The sequence below is a fragment of the Chiloscyllium plagiosum genome, chromosome 2 (genome assembly GCF_004010195.1).
Source record: "Chiloscyllium plagiosum isolate BGI_BamShark_2017 chromosome 2, ASM401019v2, whole genome shotgun sequence".
In the NCBI taxonomy this organism is placed as follows: domain Eukaryota; kingdom Metazoa; phylum Chordata; class Chondrichthyes; order Orectolobiformes; family Hemiscylliidae; genus Chiloscyllium; species Chiloscyllium plagiosum.
In genome coordinates this window covers 129,993,336-130,011,992 of record NC_057711.1, presented here as the reverse complement: position 1 = coordinate 130,011,992, position 18,657 = coordinate 129,993,336, and positions in this window count along the sequence as shown.

Here is an 18,657-nt window from a genome sequence, read left to right as displayed (position 1 = left end):
AGTTGAAAGAAGTGAAGCATGATTTCCTATGCTTTGTATTCCAGCCCTCTTGAGATAATGGACAGTACTTCATTAACCTTTTAATACATATTCTCTAACTTTTAATGGTTTCTATATTCATGCATGCTGTTATGCATATCTAGCTCTTTGCTTATGTATCTTTATATATATATATTAAAGTTTTAGAAGTTAAAGTTTAACTGTGGAATATGAGATTAATGCAACTGAAGCACCTTGATGACAATGCACTTAAACGACTCAGGTCATGCTGCTTTAGAAAGTTAACAGTAAGGAAGTGAAGATAATTAAAACACTGAACTTCCTTGACGCATGAACGCCTAAAGCAAATGGCAGTCAAAAGGTTGGCTATGTTTTTGTTAATACATCAGAACAGAAGCAATGGAGTTGTAAAACAAACAGGTGGCTTTCCCTAGCTGGTGTCTGCAAACCTTCCAGGGAGAGAGCTAAATAAGTGCTTGAGTAGACTACATTGTCATGGAGACTGGTGGAGGTTAAAGCGTTTCTCTGGTTTCAGTGTATCTGCAGGTATAATTTCTGGGAGGATTTTGTTGCAGCTTGGAGTTGGGGAAATGCTGTAGCAAAGAAATGGCTTCAGACAGTGCAAGTGCTACAGTTAGCAAGCTCAGGCAGTTAGGGTAGGAGAAAGCCCTGTAAGACAGGAATCATTAAGTACAGCTGGGTGTGTAGTAAAGTCAATGAACAGCACTTGGTTGATGGAACTGAGAAAGTTTGGAACTTAGAGAAATTTAGTGGCAGTTGGTGAAGCTACTAATAAAAGTAGAAAGCGAAGCAGCAAGTAGACATTTGGGAACAGTTTCAGGAGTACTGGCAAACATGGCCTTGGCAGAAGAGATTGAGCTAACAAGGCATAAACACCAAAATGGAACAAAGATCTGCAGATGCTGGAAATCTGAAACAAAAACAGAATTTGCTGACAAAACGCAGTAAGTCTGGTAGCATCTGTGGGTAGAAAGCAGAATCAACATTTCGAGTCCGGTGACTCTTCATCAGTAATAAATAGATTAAGATGGTTCAGTTTGGAAAAAGCCTTGTAGGTGTTCGAAGCCTAAATCATCAAATATGTAAAATTGCAATTGTTCACCAAGAGAATTGGTGACCAACAGTGGCCTGAAGTCTGAAGAGTTGACTGCATGAATCCTTTAAAATGTAGTCTGTGATATGTTCGATTACAGTTAGTTAAATTATATTAATCTTAACCTCATGCTAATCCTGAATGTTAAAAAATAAGTTGTATATATATTGTAGTCAAAAAGTGTGGCACTGGAAAAGCACAGTAGGTCAGGCAGCATCCGAGGATCAGGAGAGACGATGGTTCAGGCATAGGCCCTTCATCAACTGTCCTGTTCCTCGGATGCTGCCTGACCTACTGTGCTTTTCCAGCGTCACACTTTTTGACTCTGACTCTCCAGCTTTTCAGTCCTCACTTTCTCCTTGTATCTATACTTTGGTTTGCTTGAATTTTCTAACTTTCTATCGTAATGTTTCATTTATTTGTTCAAAACCATGGAGTTTATGGACTTATTTTCTTAGTAAGTACCTCGGATCTCAGATTTTTGATATTTCAAACCAAAGGGTTTCTGGTTCCTCACCAGATTGTGACATAAATTGAACAGTCTTGGCTGCAATCATAACAACTACCAAATCTCTTCATCCTCCATACTTTCTGGTTTCTTATCCAAAACTGCTCCCAATATTACAGGTGTGATCTCACCTTGTACAGTTGCTTAGACTCCAACCGCCTTGAAATAAGGGCAACATTCCATTAGCTAACCTGTTACACCTGAGTGCTGGCAGGAATTGCTGGAGAAACTTGACAAGTCTGGCAGCATCTGTTGAGAGAAAGCAGAGTTACTGTTTCAGGTCCAGAGACCTTCTTTACCAATGTCATTGCTGTCTTGCCACAGATACTGTCAGACCAGCTGGGTCTCTTCAGGAATTTTTGCTTTTGATCCAAGTTTCCAGTACCCACAGTTACTCTGTATTCTTTTTGTTTAGTGGGGAACCAAGCAATTTGAAATAGCTGGAATAGCATTTGTTACTGTTGACTGAAACCAAAAAACCCAGCATCAGATTAAAACCTTCTACCTCAAAGACAGCCAAAAGATGCTGTATATTCTTTTTCCTTCCTTTGAACTAACATGATCATATTTAATCAAGCCTGTGAGTATGGGTGTGTGTGTCAATGCATGTATTTGTGTGTGCATGTATGTATTTATATGTGCATGTATGTTTGTGTGTGTACCTGTGTGTTATTGTGCACATGCATGTGTAGGTATGCATGTATGTGTGTGTACTCAAGTGTATCTGTGTGTGTGCATGTGGTTTGTGAGGTGTGTGTGTATGTATGTGTATGTGCTCGTGGGTGTGCGCATGCGCACGTGCGTATGTCATAGAGTCATAGAGATGTACAGCATGGAAACAGACCCTTCAGTCCAATTCTTCCATGCCGACCAGATATCCTAACCCAATCTAGTCCCACCTGCCAACATACGGCCACATCCCTCCAAACCCTTCCTATTCATATACCCATCCAGATACCTTTTAAATGTTGCAATTGTACTAACCTCCACCACTTCCTCTGGCAGCTCATTCCATACATGTACCACCCTATATGTGTGTGTGTGTATGTGCATTTTAAGTGTGTGTGTATGTGAATGTGTGTGTGGATGTGTATGTGTGTGTGGATGTGTGGGCGTCTGTGTGTGTGAGCGTGCATGTGTGTGCATGTATGTGTGTGTATATGCATGTGAGCGCGCGCATGTGTATGTGAGCGTGTGCGTATGTGTGTTTGAGTATGTGTGCATGTGTGTGTACATGAGTGTGAGAGTGTGTGTGTTTATGCGCATGTGTGTGAGCATGTGTGTATGCGCGTGTGTGTATGTGTGTGCATGTGTGTGTGTATGTGAATGTGCATGTGTGTGTGCATGTGCATATTAATAGATGCAAATGACTGCATGAATGTAGTGAAATTGTGACTTATTATGTTTTTCTCAGGGTTAGCAGATGCTAATTTGTTTTTTATTGTTTTTAAAATCCTTCCGTGGGATGAGGGCTTCTCTGGCCAGGCCAGCAATTATTGTCCATCCCTGATTGCCCAAAGAGAGGTTAAGAGTCACCCATACTGCTGTGGGTCTGGAGTCACGTGTAGGCCAGACCAGGTAAGGGTGGCAGTTTCCTTCCAGAAAAGGCATTAGTGAACCTTTTCTTGAAGTCAAAGGAACTTTGAGATTGAATTCTTATTGCACACTGTACAAATAGCTCACTACAGAGTATTAGCCTCTCACTAAAAAGAATTAAAAATTTTGCTGTGACTAACTCTGAGAGGGTTGAACTGTGGGACGCTGACTCACCCCTCCTCACCTGGTCCTAACACCCCACAGAGGGGCTTTGGAGGCAGTAAGGTAGCAGCTCTATTTAAGAGAGCCTTAGGAGCAAATGGGTGACGTCTCTGAGATCTTCCTGATGTCGGACCAGTAATCCTCTAAGATGACAGGTGCTTCAAGGGATCAGCAAGATCCTCTCTAATTTTCCCAGGTGAAGCTCACAATGTCAGAGGAGCACAGCTACATCTGTAAGTCATCCAAAGGAAGTGTTCTCCCTCCTCAGTGATGGCCTGCCAGTCCGAGCAAATTTATTTAACCTTTCTTTGAAATGTTCAGAAGGACTTCTCAAATTTATTGACATCATATTCCACTACCTATACCAGCAGCACTGGGAATGACAGCCATTCAGAGTATTTGCCACTTCCACCTTTACAGCCAATGAACTTCCATACCTGGTTCCAGTTCCCAGAGGCTGCTCCTAATCTGGCCACAGCTGGTAAGTTTGTATGGGCAGGTAGACCACAAACACCTGGAAATGGTCCCAATCTTTTGGTAAAACTAATGCAGTAAGATTCCATCTTTCAAAAAAAAACACTAGACCCCTGAAACATTGACTCTGTTTCTCTCACCACAAATGCCCTCTTAAGTTTCTCCAGCAATTCTTGTTTTTGTTTCAGATTCAATCTTTCATGTTCTATCACCCAACCAATTAATGACTTATAACACAAGTTTGCCTCCAATTCCATGCTAATTTTCATCAGGCTTTAATCACATCATGAATCCATAATTCTATAGGAGTGTGCAAAGAAATTTATATCTTTCTGAATTATTTTCATCCACTTTAATTTCCTCCACTATCATTCCTTTCGTATGAACTATAAAATATTAATAGACATGAGCATTTACTGAGTTTGTAAATTACAGGAAGCTCTGTTTGAACCCATGTTTGATCAGAGGTCCTGTTCTGTTAGCTGTTGATCAAAGTAGTGACTAACTGATCCTGACAATCCGATTCCTGTGTTCCACACATAGATTTCTTATTTTTCATGACTGCTGAGTATCAATTGATTTTAACTGTGCAACATTATGGATTTTGTGATGCTTAGACATAATTATTAACTGATTACTCAACCAATGAATATAAATGTCATGCAATTTAAAGATAATTAAAATTAGGGATGTGAATATTTCAAGCAGGGTTGCACATGCTTAATATATTCAGAATACATAAATGGATTGTTTGTATCACTATAAATGTGTGTAAATATTGGATAGGCATGACTACTGAACTATATTATCCATTATACATCACCTAGATCCTGATAAAAGCATCATTTGTTTGCTAAGCAACATTTGATTTGCGATTGTGCTTTGATGCTAATTGCTGCAGCTACGGTTTATTGAAGAGTTCAAATAAATCTCCTTATTCGGTATCTTTGCTTTCAGCTCTCCAATTTGATCTCGGAGCTGCCGGGTCACTGAACCAATGATGTTTAAGTCTAAATGTCACAGCAGCCAAATAGAATCCTATGTATATGCAGAAAAATCGTAATCACTATTGATTTTAATGGGAAGAATCAATGATAATTACTGCCTTGGAGAATGATGTGGAAGTGCTGGTGTTGGACTGGGGTGGACACAGTCAGAAGTCACATGACACTGTGTTATAATCCAATAGGTTTATTTGAAATCACAAGCTTTTGGAGCGTTGTCCATTTGTCAGGTGAAGTCTTCACCAATGAAGGAGCAGCACTCTGAAAGCTTGTGCTTTCAAATAAACCTGTTGGAATATAATCTGGTGTCATGTGATTCTGACCTTATCTCGGAGAAAATGGTGGTGGAGAAGTACTAAATACTGGGAAAATATGAAGTGCCCCAAGTTATTTTATCTTTTGCATATTCAAGGTATGTATACTCCAGATGGGTCATTCACATGGTTAGTCCAGGAAAAAAAAGACCTTTAAGGTGTAAATCCAATATACCTGAGGTCCAAACACTTCATATTGAAATATTAAATTGGAGAACATGCCAAGAAATTAAAATAAAAAAACTTTTAAGTAATTTTATTTATTTCCCTTACATTCAGTGTCCTGCAAATTATTTCCCAATGAAGAGGGCACAATGACCTGTAATGGATTCATTACAAATTCTGATTAAATACAGGCTATAAATTAAGTGCATTGGAGTGGCACAGAGTGACTCCACTTTTGAAGTGATTTCCATGTCTGTGCAAAAGTGCTAAGTCTCTTTTCTTAGCACCTAAATTGGAAAGATAATGCATCATCTTGCCAAATTGTCAACAAAAACTATAATTACAATACGGGTGATGTAGGTCAAATGGAGACCACAAGGCATTTCCTGGACCTACGTGAGAATGCTCAATGCTGATCAACAACATTTAAAGTTTTAAAAAATGAAAAGTAAATTGGAATAATATTAATACTAATGAATGTACTTATTAGTAAATGTTTTATGTGTAGCCAAGTCAAGCAAGAATCAAAACCAAACGAACTGTGGATGCTGTAAATCAGAAACAAAAACAGGATTTGCTGGAAAAACTCAGCAGGTCTGGCAGAGAAATCAGAGTTAACATTTCAGGTCATATGACCTTCCTCAGAACCCTCCCGAACCCAAAACGTTAACTCTGATTTCTGTCCACAGATGCTGCCAGACCTACTGAGTTTTTCCAGCAAATTCTGTTTTTGTTTCAAGCAAGAGTGATCCTTGCAACTTTGCAACCGCTCTGAAGGGCTGCTACTATGCCACATCTGTTGCTCCCACTGCCCTAATTTGTCATCCCATTCCAGACCTTATTAAAGAGTTGCTGGCAGTGACACAAAATTAAGTGACTTAAATTAGGTGAAAATAACCCAATGCAAATATTTGCCATTTCTACATTTCATCAAATCCCTACAGTGTGGAAACAGACTATTTGGCCCAACATGTAATCCACCCAGACCCATTCCCCTACCCTATTATGATAGTTACCCCTGACTAATGCACCTAACCTACACATCCCTGAACACTATGGGCAATTTAGCATGGCCAATCCACCTAACGTATAATCTTTGGATTGTGGGAGGAAACCAAAGCAAACCCATACAGACACAGGGGAGAATGTGCAAACTCCACACAGACAGTTGGCCAAGGCTAGAATCAAACCCCGACCTCTGGCACTGTGAGGCAGCAGTGCTAACCACTGAGCCACCGTGCCACCCAATATATGTATAAACCATAACAGAAGTAGATCTCAGAGGAATGGACTTGGCTGGGTGTGGGTGGATTGGGAAGAGTCGGAAGTGCAGTACTGGGGTAGTGAGGTGAGGCAGTGCCCTATTATCCAAATTTCAACAGTAGCCATGATAGGTGCTGGCCCCTTGTGAATGTTGTTATTCCATTCAAGAGACAGAGATAGGTTAGGATTGGAATCCTGCATTTGTATTTGACAATGGAAATAGTGCATATATAGATGTTGGCACAGATTTTAAGGTCATTTCAATCAAGGTCAAAAATAATGACAACAAAACTTGGACCACCCAGCACTAACGTCAGAGAAAGCTATTAAAACAATATAGTTGAATGATTGAATAACCTCTGAGAGTCATTAAGCTATATCTAACTTAACTCTAAACTAAAGAGATTAATTTTCCATAGTAATAAATATGGGCGGAATCATAATTCTGCTGAAATTTCACCATTAATCTGGTCTCACACTTAATCAACTCCTGGTATTTGCTGCAGATTTATTTTTCCACAGTTAGGTAAATTCAACAACGTTACAATACTTTCCACAATTAGGAGCAAATGGTACAAGTGAAACGTTAAAACAAATGCAGAATGAAGTACCAGGCTAAAGTTGAATTTTTTTAAAAACAGGTTCTCAGCTTTTGGCTGCATGTTAGTGAAATTGTCATTTGAATAAAATGACTAAAACATCTGTAGAGGTATGGGTGGTTTGCGCTTCGGCGGGCTGGTGTGGACTTGTTGGGCCGAAGGGCCTGTTTCCATACTGTAAAGTAATCTAATCTGTATAACACATTAAATTAATCCAACACAGTAATTTCCCATAACTTCTTTATCATTTAATTATGTTGACAAGAAGGCAAACTTGATTTGGAGCTCAAGACCTTCTACTGTATGTGAGAATTGCCTCATTATAAATCTGCTACTTGTTAAGCGCTCATGATACATGAGCTTTCATTTGATTGTAATGGCAGTTTGAATTGGCAGAATACAACAAATCCACACTGGCATTTCAGTATTTACAGGATGGTGTTGATTAACACCAGGGCCTGGAGGGGTATCGTTAGGGGGAGAAAAGGGATGTTAATTGGTCTCAGAGATGTTCCTACAGCAATCCTGCTCCCTGATTTCAATGAGCTGTTAGGCAAAAGTGAGGACTGCAGATGCTGGAAACCAGAGATTAGATTAGGTCTATTCCTGATGAAGGGCTTTTGCCCAAAACGTTGATTTTCCTGCTCCTCGGATGCTGCCTGACCTGCTGTGCTTTTCCAGCACTACTCTGATCTAAACTTAAATAAGCTGTTGCCATTTGAAAAGAATCCCGTTATTACTTGACCTGTGACAAAGTCTGACAAGACAACCTAGATCAGGCAAAGCATCATTTTGTCATGAGCACCTCCTGCAGGTGCCCAAGAAGCCAACTATTAGTTCACAATGGCAGAGTAAAAACATGTGGGCAAATGCACATCACGCTAATGGCCTAACAGAGTGGTATGGTGGCTCAGTAATTAGCACTACCGCCTCACAGTGTCAGGGACCTGGGCGATGTCTGTATGGTTTCCTCCAAGTGCTCCAGTTGCCTCCCACAGAATGAAGGTGAGCAGGTTAGGTGGATTGGCCATGCTGTAGTGTCCATGGGATTTGCAGGCTACGTGGTAAGCCATGGTAAATGTGGGGTTTCACAGATGGGGTGTTCTTGGGTGGGTCTTACTGGGGTGATCTTTGGGGTGGGGGTGAGGGGTGGGGTTTGGTTGTGGACCCTGATGGCGATTTTTGCACTCTGTAGAGATTCTATGATTCTAATGCTGAATATCCTGTTGCAGTAGGTAGGTTAAAGAAGGCCGCTGTCTGATTGGCTAATCAGAGACCTTTGACCACACAAACAAGCGGAGTCTGCATTGAGGACAATTCTAATGGAGTCAACTTTGAAACAAAAGCAGACATTGCTGGAGAAACTCAGGAGGGATGGAACCATCTGTGAATAGAAAACACAGCTAACATTTCAAGTCTAGTGACTCTTCTTCGGCTCTCAACCAGGGCGTGTTGTACAGACTGAAAATAAAAATAAAACAAAAGTTTTGCTGATTACAGCAGGAAAATAAAGATAAATATAGCTCTCACTCTTCTGCATGTGATTCCCTTCAGCCATGGGACCAACAGCAAGTTGGGAGCACTCCTAAAGTATATCATAAATGGACAATGCCCTGCTCCAACTATGTTGATGAATTTGGTGGCATTAAACAGGTCATTTTCCGGGACATATTTGTGATGGAATTGTGGATTCGGTAGCAATAGTTAAAACCAGAGATTACAACAGTTTTAAGTGGAGGACAAAAGGTGACTTCAGAATAATGGGTTGCACACTTTAAAAATAAAACAATAATTCACCTGGAAATCATTTTATTTGGCTCACATTCCATGTGGATGGCGTGCAATTTCTTGTTTGGTGGTAAAAATGTCAGTTGCATTTTTATAGCAGGAATTTACCAGTCAAATATCTCAACAAAAAAGCAATTAAACCAATGGTTGTCATGGAGATAAATCCTTAAGTAATTTTAACCATGCAGTAATTTTAACAATGTACCAGAGCAGATTCGTTTTGGTTTTGATTGGGACATTCAGTTCATGATTCAAATTAATGTATTTGGTATTTGCTACAGTATACTGGCCCGATGACCTGTCAGGTTGATGTCTCAGAAGGTTTTCTGCATCCATCCATTCATACATACTATTATGCACAGAATGGTCATTTGCAAAGAGCACTTTATACCCTCTGCCTGCACATGGTGTGATACTGTCAGGAAAATGACAGGCAAATCAGTCTGGAGTGGCTGCCATACTGAATGCTCCAAACCATCAAGTGGGTTGGCAACATGAATGTTGGTGGGGAAATCTAAGGCATGGACAGACTTTACCCTATTAGACCTTAGCTATTTGGAACGGAACATGGGGGCACAATTAGGAAATTTGCAAATGACCCAAAAATTGGCCGTATAGAGGATAGCTGTAAGTCCAAAGTGACATAGATGAGTTGGTGGGGTGGCAGATGGAGTTCAACTCTGCTAAGTGTGAGGTAATACTTGTAGTGAGGTCAAACAGTAAAAGGGAAAATATGCTATAAATGGGAATATACTGGGAGGGGTAGATGAAATGAGAGATCTTGGTGTGCAAGTGTACAGGTCGGTAAAGGTAACAGTACAGGTAGATATGACATATGTAAAGAAGGCAAATGGAATGCTCCCATTCACTGGCAGAGGGATGGAATACAAAAGTAGGGATATAATGATGAAACTCTATAAGACACTGGTGCAGCAACAATGGAGTATTGTGTACAGTTCTGGTCACCACATTACAGGAAGAATGTAATTGCTATGGAGAGAGTGCAGAGAAGATTTACTGGAATGTTGCCTGGGCTAGAGAAATGTAGCTACGAGGAGAGATTGGAGAGGTTAGGGTTATTTTCCTTGAAACAGAGAAGGCTAAGGGGTGACATGATTGAGAAACACAGGGATAGAGTCATAGAGCTATACAGTCATAGAGAAGTACAGCATGGCAACAGACCCTTCAGTCCAACTTGTCCATGGCGACCAAATATCCTAACCGAATCTAGTCCCATTTGCCAGCACTTGGCCCATATCCCTCTTAAACCCTTCCTATTCATACACACATCCAAATGCCTTTTAAATGTTGTCATTGTACCAGACTCCACCACTTCCTCTGGCAGGTAGAGATAGAGTAGACAGGAGGAAACTGTTTCCCTTTGGCAGAGAGTTCAAAAACCAGGGGTCACTGGCTCAAGAAAAAGTAGCTGCAGCTAGAGGATCATGCAAGAGGAGGACGCTGATACAGGCAGCAGGCAGCACCAAGGGGAACAACTCAGAAGGAGACCCCAAGTTAGGCAGTCAGAGGAAGATAGGAACTGGAGTAGGCCATTCACACCCTGCGCTGCCATTCAATGAGATCACGCCTGATCTGTGCCCTAACTCCAGATTCCTGTTTTGGCCCAAATCCCTTAACGTTTGTTTAACAAAAATTATCTATCTTAAATTTAAATTTAACAACTGATCCAGCATCCACTGTTGTTTGCGGAAGAGAATTCCAAACCTCTATAAACCTTTGTGTGTAGAAGTGCTTCCTAACATCCCTACTGAATGGTCTGGCCCTAATTATCAGACTATGTCCTCTGATTCTGGAATCCCCGACTAGTGGAAATTGTCTTTTCCTGTTAGCAGTGGAGAAAGGAGAATGATGGATAAATGTGAAGTGTTGCATTTTCATGAGGCAAATCAGGGCAGGACTTATACATTTGATGGTAAGGTCCTGGGGAGTGTTGCCGAACAAAGAGACCTTGGAATGCAGGATCATAGTTCCTTGAAAATGGAATCGCAGGTAGAAAGGGTGGTGAAGAAGATGTTTGATATGTTTGCCTTTACCTGGCAGTGCATTGAGTATAGGAATTGGGAGGTCATTCTGTGGCTGTACAGGCCACATTTGGAATTCTGCGTGCAATTCTAGTCTCCCTGCTATAGGAACGATGTTGTGAAACTTGAAATATTTCAGAAAAGATTTACAAGGATGTTGTTGAGGTTGGAGGGTTTGAGCTATAAGGAAAGGCTGAATAGACTGAGGCTCTTTTCCCTGGAGCATCGGAGGCTGACGGGGGACCTTATAGAAGTTTGTATTTATAAAATCATGAAGGGCATGGAGAGAGTGAATAGTCAAGGGTTTTTCCCCAAGGTAGGGAAGTCTGAAACTAGAGGGCATAGGTTGAAGGTAAAAGGGGAAAGATTTAAAAGGGACCTGAATGGCAATTTTTCATATGGAGAGTGGTGCGTGTATGGAATGAGCTGCCAGAGGAAGTGGTGAAGGCTGGTACAATTACAGCATTTAAAAGGTATCTAGATGGGTATTTGAATAGTGGAGGGTTTAGAGGGATATGGGCCGGGTGATAGCAAATGGTTCTAGATTAATATGGGATATTTGGATGGCATAGGCTAGTGGATTAAAGAAATATGCAGCGCAGAAACAGACCCTATGACTATGACTCTATAACTGTTAGATGTTCTGAAGGTATTTCCAGAAGACCTTTGATAAGTTGTCTTGTTAAAGACTGTTGTGGAAAATAAAGGATGTGGTGGAGGCTGGTACAATTGCAACATTTAAGAGGCATTTGGATGGGTATCTGAATAGGAAGGGTTTGGAGGGATATGGGCCGGGTGCTGGCAGGTGGGACTAGATTGGGTTGAGATATCTGGTCGGCATGGACATGTTGGACCGAAGGGTCTGTTTCCATGTTGTACATCTCTATGACTCTATGTAGACAGTAGCATTTTGGCAGAGTTAGAAGATTGGCAAGACAGAGATTAAACATTAATAGGTCTTTTTGAAGATCATGAGGTGTAGGAGCACAAGAGGTCCATTCAACCCATTATGTTTCCTCTGCCATAATTAGATTATAGCTGGAAATGTGTTGCTGGAAAAGCGGAGCAGGTCAGGCAGCATCCAGGGAACAGGAGAATCGACGTTTCGGGCATAAGCCCTTCTTCAGGAAGGGCTTATGCCCGAAACGTCGATTCTCCTGTTCCCTGGATGCTGCCTGACCTGCTGCGCTTTTCCAGCAACACATTTCCAGCTCTGATCTCCAGCATCTGCAGACCTCACTTTCTCCATAATTAGATTATAGCTGATTTGATAATCCTGAACTCCACTTTCCTGATTTTTTCCAATTATTCTTATCTCTTACTAATTCTGCGTATCTTAACTTTGAATATGCTGAATGACCCAGCCTCTACAACCTTCTGCTGTAAAGAGTTCCACAACTTCACTACCCTCAGAGACAAAATTCCTCCATATCTCGGTGTTAAAATGGTAACCCCCTTATTCAGAAATTATGCCGTCTAGTCCTAGACTTTCCCATGAGGGGCATCAACCTTTCCACAACTAACCTGTCAAGTCCTCTAAGATTTTTATTTGTTTCATTAAAGTTGTATTTCATTATTGTAAACTCCAATGAATACAGGCCCAACTTACTCTATCTCTCCTCATAAGCCGGTCCCTCCATACTTGGAATCAGTTAAATGAATCTTCTCTTGATTGCCTCCGATACCAATGTATCTTCCTTGAGATAGGGGGTCAAAAACAGATGCTATCTCTGTTGTCTTTTATAGTTTTAGCAAGACTTGCTTATTTTTATACTCCATCCCCATCAAAATAAAGACTTAATTTTCCTTCCCAATTACCTGCTGAACTTATATGTTAGCCTTTTGTGATTTACTCATGAGGACTCTCAAATTCCTCTGTGCTGTAGTTTTCTGTAATAATTCTCCATTTAAATAATATTCAGCTCTTCTATTCTTCATATCAAAATGAAAATCTCAGAGTATATTCCATTTGCTAAGCTTTTGCCCATTCTCCTAACGTGTTCATATCACTCTGTAGGCTTTTTGTGTGATCCTCAATACTTGGCCTCCCATTTATTTTTGTGTCATCTGCAAACTTGGCTATTGTACATTCATTTAGCTTGTCCAAATTATTAATATATTTGTGCATTATGGCGGCTCCAGCACTGATCCCTTTGGCACTCAACTAGTTAAAAGTTGCCCCACTCCCGCTGTTTATCCCAACTCTCTTTTTCTATTAGTTATTCAATCCTTCATCCATACCAATATATTACCCCAATACCATGGACTATTATATTAAGAAGCAGGAAAATCGACGTTTCGGGCAAAAGCCCTTCATCAGGCTTTTGCCCAAAACGTCCATTTTCCTGCTTCTCGGATGATGCTGAATGACCCAGCCTCTACAACCTTCTGCTGTAAAGAGTTCCACAACTTCACTACCCTCAGAGACAAAATTCCTCCATATCATCAGGCTTTTGCCCAAAACGTCCATTTTCCTGCTTCTCGGATGCTGCCTGACCTGCTGTGCTTTTCCAGCACCACTCTAATCTAGACTCTGGTTTCCAGCATCTTTCTCCTCACTTTTGCCTATTATATTAAGTAGCCTAACATGCGGTACTTTGTCAAAAGTCTTCTGAAAACCTATATATACTGCATTCACTGCATCCCCTTTATCTACCCTGCTTGTTACTTCTTTACATTTTTCAGGCAAGAAGCCATGCTGATTCTGCTTGATCATATTATATATTTCTAAATATACTACTCTTATATCTTTTATAACAGTCTCCATCATTTTCCCAATGACAGACATTAGGTAAACTGGCCTATAGTTATCTGTTTCTTGTCTCCTTCCTTTTTTAAAATAAAGCTGTTACATTGACAGTTTTATAATCCTCTGGGACTTTTCAAGAATCTAAAGAAGATTATTATGTGCATTCACTATCTCTGTAGCTGCTTCTCTTAATATTCTGGATGCATCCTGTCAGGGCCAGGACACTTATTGACCTTCAGTCCTACTATTTTCCCAGGTCTGCTTTCTCTATTGAAATCATTGTATTTACTTCCTCTCCTCCTTTCATGCCTTGATTATTTGGTATATTAATCGTGTCTTCTATTGTGACAACTGATACCAAAGTATTTATTCATCTACCCTGCCATTTCTTGGCTCCCATAATTATTTCCCCAGTTCTGTTCTTTAAGAGACCTAAGTTAACTTTGGACTCTTTTTTTTATATATTTGCTTTCTCTATTGAAATCATTGTATTTACTTCCTCTCCTCCTTTCATGCCTTGATTATTTGGTATATTAATCGTGTCTTCTATTGTGACAACTGATACCAAGGTATTTATTCATCTACCCTGCCATTTCTTGGCTCCCATAATTATTTCCCCAGTTGTGTTCTTTAAGAGACCTAAGTTAACTTTGGACTCTTTTTTTATATATATTTAAAGAAGCTCTTACTGTCCATTTTGATACTACTTGCAACTTAATCCTCAAAGTTTATTTTCTCCCTCATTATTTCTTGTCTCTTGTCATTTTTTTAAAACTTTCTCTGATTCTTAACTTCCCTGGTTCACCATGGTTGGTTTATCCACTTTCTATGATCCTTCTTTCTCACTGGGACAGATCTTTGCTGCTATACTCTTTTCCTAGTTCACTGCAGCTTGCTCTTTCCTCATTCCTTTGTAATTTCCCTGATTTAAGCTTAGCACAGTTGTTTCCAACCCAAGTTCCTCACTCTCAAACTGAGTCTTAAATTCTCATATGTTATGGTTACTGTTTCCTAGAAAGTCTTTGCTCTGTTGTCATTTATTAAACTTGTCTCATTGCACAGCACCAGATCCAAAACAGCCTGATCCCTGGTTAGATCTACAGTATACTTAAAGGAAACTGTCCCAAGTGCACTGTCGAAACTCTAACCTAACTAACCATCCCAAACTACATAAAGATTACAGTTACCCATGATTAATTTTACATACCCTCATTATCTCATGATTTATTCTCTATCCTACCATATAGCAACTGTTAAGGGACCTAGAGACTACTCCAACCAGTGTCTTTTCCACTTTGTTATTTTTAACCAGCATCCATGTGGATTCTACATCTTCTGATCCAAAATAATTTATTGCTATTGTACTTATTCCATCCTGCACTAATAATGCTATACTCCATCCCAGTTTCCTTTCTGTCCTTTCAAAAATCACATACGCCTGATTATTTAGTTCCCAGTTTTGATCTCCTTGTAACCATGTCTTCATAATGGCTATAAGATCATACCCACTAACCAGTATTTGAATTATTAGTTCATTTATTTTGTTTCAAATGATATGTGCAATCAAGTAAATAACCATTCATTTTGCCTTTTGAACATCTTTTCCCCCCTTTGACCCTATTTACTGTTGTTTTTCTATATTTGTACGCTTTGACCCAGTCTAGTCTTATTATCCAAATAGTTGTACTGTAATTCTACCATATGCTCTTGCTTTGTAAGCCTATATTTCCTTTCTCCCAAACCATCCTTCTCTCTTATTAATTTAAAGCTCTCTCTATGGCCCTAATTATTTGATTCACCAGGACACTGATCTCTGCATGGCTCAAATGCACATGCAATGAGTGATGTACTACTGGGATGACCTCACAGTTTACAATTTCTGAAAATAATCTAGATAAGGGGACTGAAAGTATAAGTGCCAAATTTGCAGATAACACAATGATAGGTAGCAGAGTAAGTTGCAAAGAGGCGAGAAAGGGATAAAAATAGGTTAAGCAGGTAGGCAAAAATCTGACAAATGGAGTATTGTGGGAAAATTCAAAATTGCCTATTTTGGCAGAAAGACTGAAAAAAGGCACATCAGAGAAAATAATGAGGGATTGCAGAGTTCGAAGATGGATCTGGTTATCCTAGAACATGAATTGTGACGGGTTAGTTTTGCAGACAAGTGTGAATTAAATATGAAAAAAGACTGGCTTCAGTTGTACAAGGCATTGGTGAGACCACATCTGGATCAGTGTATACAATATAGATCGGTGTACAGATATTAATGCATACCATAGCATGGAAATTGGTCTGTTGTCGCTCACTAGGGACAATCCCATTTCATTATTCAATTCTTGGATGGAGAATGGGACATTTTGCTCTCGACACTGAGAAACCACTCACTCACCATCTCAATAACATTCCCAACTGAGTTGCCATTGCCCTGGTCATTCAAAGTCTGGGAAGATCCCACCCAGATAAGACCCTTTGGGGTCTTGACAGAAAGGATGTTTCCTTTTGGGGAAGCATCTAGCACTAAGTGCTACTGTGTGGAAATAAGGTGTTGACTACTTGTGATAGAGATGACGACAATTGTTTTTCTGTCAGAGGCTTGTTAATCTTTGTGAAATACTGATGGAAACAGAGACAGTGGTGGCTAGATTCTCGGTAGGCATAAAAAGGATTAGATTAAATTAGATTCCCTACAGTGTGGAAACAGGCTCTTCACCCCAACAAGTCCACACTGACCCTCCGAAGAGTGACCCACCCAGATCCATTTCCCAACATTTACCCCTGGCTAATGCACCCAACACTACGGGCAATTTAGCATGGCCGATTCACCTAACCTGCACATATTTGGATTGTGGGAGGAAACCGGAGCACCCGGAGGAGACCCACACAGACGCAGTGAGAATGTGAAAATTCCACATCCTCCAATTCCGAGGCGGGAATTGCAGTGCTAACCACTGAGCCACCGTGCTGCCTCAGGATGTCATGAAACTTGGAAGGGTTCAGAAAAGATGTACAAGGATCTTGCCAAGATTGGAGGGTTTGAGCTAAAGGGTGAGGCTGAATAGGCTGGAGCTATTTTCCCTGAAACGTCAGAGGCTGAGGGTGACCTTATAGAGGTTTATAAAATCATGAGGGGCATGGATAGGGTGAATAGCCAAGATCTTTTCCCTGGGGTGGGGGGTCAGCAGAACTAGAGGGCATAGGTTTATGGTGAGATGGCAAAGATTTAAAAGGGACCTAAGGTGCAACGTTTTCATGCAGATACTTGTGTGGAATGAGAGGAAGTGGTGGAGGCTGGTAAAATTACAGCATTTATAAAACATCTTGTTGTATATATGAATAGGAAGAGTTAGAGAGACATGGGCCAAATATGACTAGATAATTTAGGATATCTGGTCAGCATGGATGACTTGGACTAAAGGGTCTGTTTCCACGCTGTACATCTCAGTGACTCTATGTGAGTAAGCGGAAATGTGGAGTTGAGATTATAATCAGATCAGTTATTATCTTGTTAAATGGCAGAGTAGGTTCGAGGATCACATGGCCAACTCCTACTCTGAGCACATATATTCATATGTATGTTGTATGTAGCATCAACAAAATTCCTCTGCCTCACAAGAGCCACTTCATTAAAGATCAGTGGAGACTGGGTGCTGTTGCTGCAGTGCTGCGCAAGGAGAGACATCACAAAAATGACAGAAATAGATAATCCACTTCTCCAAGGATTTTGATGAATTAGTGACACAAAGCAGATTGTTGTATAACTCAGGATTTAGAATTTCAGCTAAAACACGTGTCCAAATATACTGCAGGAATTGCAAGTGGAACACACAAGGTCACTCAGAATAACAGGTTACACAACTTGAAAATAAAAAGGTAGATAATTCACCTGGAAATGACTTTTATTTGTCCTAAATTCCTTGTGAATTGCCAGTTGTTTGGAAATAATGTCAGACCATATTTTATAGCAAGAGTTTACCAGGTAAATAACTCAACAACAGCAATTAAACCAATTATTGGCATGTCCCTGTGCAGTTTTAACCATGCAGTAATTTTCACATGGAGAGCTATGCGGGTTAGATCGAGATTCTTTAAGATTTTCAGAATTCATCAGATCCAAACCCACTCGTTGTTAGGGTTGAAATCACCACCTTCAGTTCTATGGTTGGCAGTTTATTTTGTATTAATTTATTGAAAAAAAAAAGAAAATACTGCAGACGATGGAATTGTGAAAACAAACTTAAGTGTCGGATAGATTCAGTATGGGCTAGCAGCATCCACACAGAAAACAAACGGGTAAATTTCGTTATGAATGTGCAGTAACTGTAACCAGATCAGCCCTTATTGGGGCTGTTAACCTGGTCCGATCAGGGAGTCCTGGCTGATAGATATAAACAGGTGTGTCAGAGGTTCTGCTCACTCTAGCAGCCGGCTCTGACCTAGCTGGGTCAGTGCCATGTACTATGGCTCTATGAGAGGATCCACCCTGTCCTTTGCCTGCAGGGTCTCAAAGACGCTAAATGCTGACTACTTCCTGATGGAATTGTGGTCAAAGGTGTTACCTTTTACAAGTTTTTGCATGAGGAACAGATGATATGGAAAGGTCCAACTCCTTGGACTGTTCCGAGACAACGAGGCCAGGTCCATCTTTCAAGGTATCAGGGACAGGTAGAACCTCAGTACGTAGTAACATTTAGTGCTTACATATGAGGGTCTACACACAGCTTGATGCAGCCTCACACAAAGATGGTCATCAGGGTGAGGGTGGCGTTGGGTACATTCGACCCTTCCCCACACCCCCTTATCTAGAACTTTGTACATGGCATCCCTGCACGAGTTTCTTCAGGTGCTCTGGTTTCCTCCCATGGTCGAAAGTTGTGCG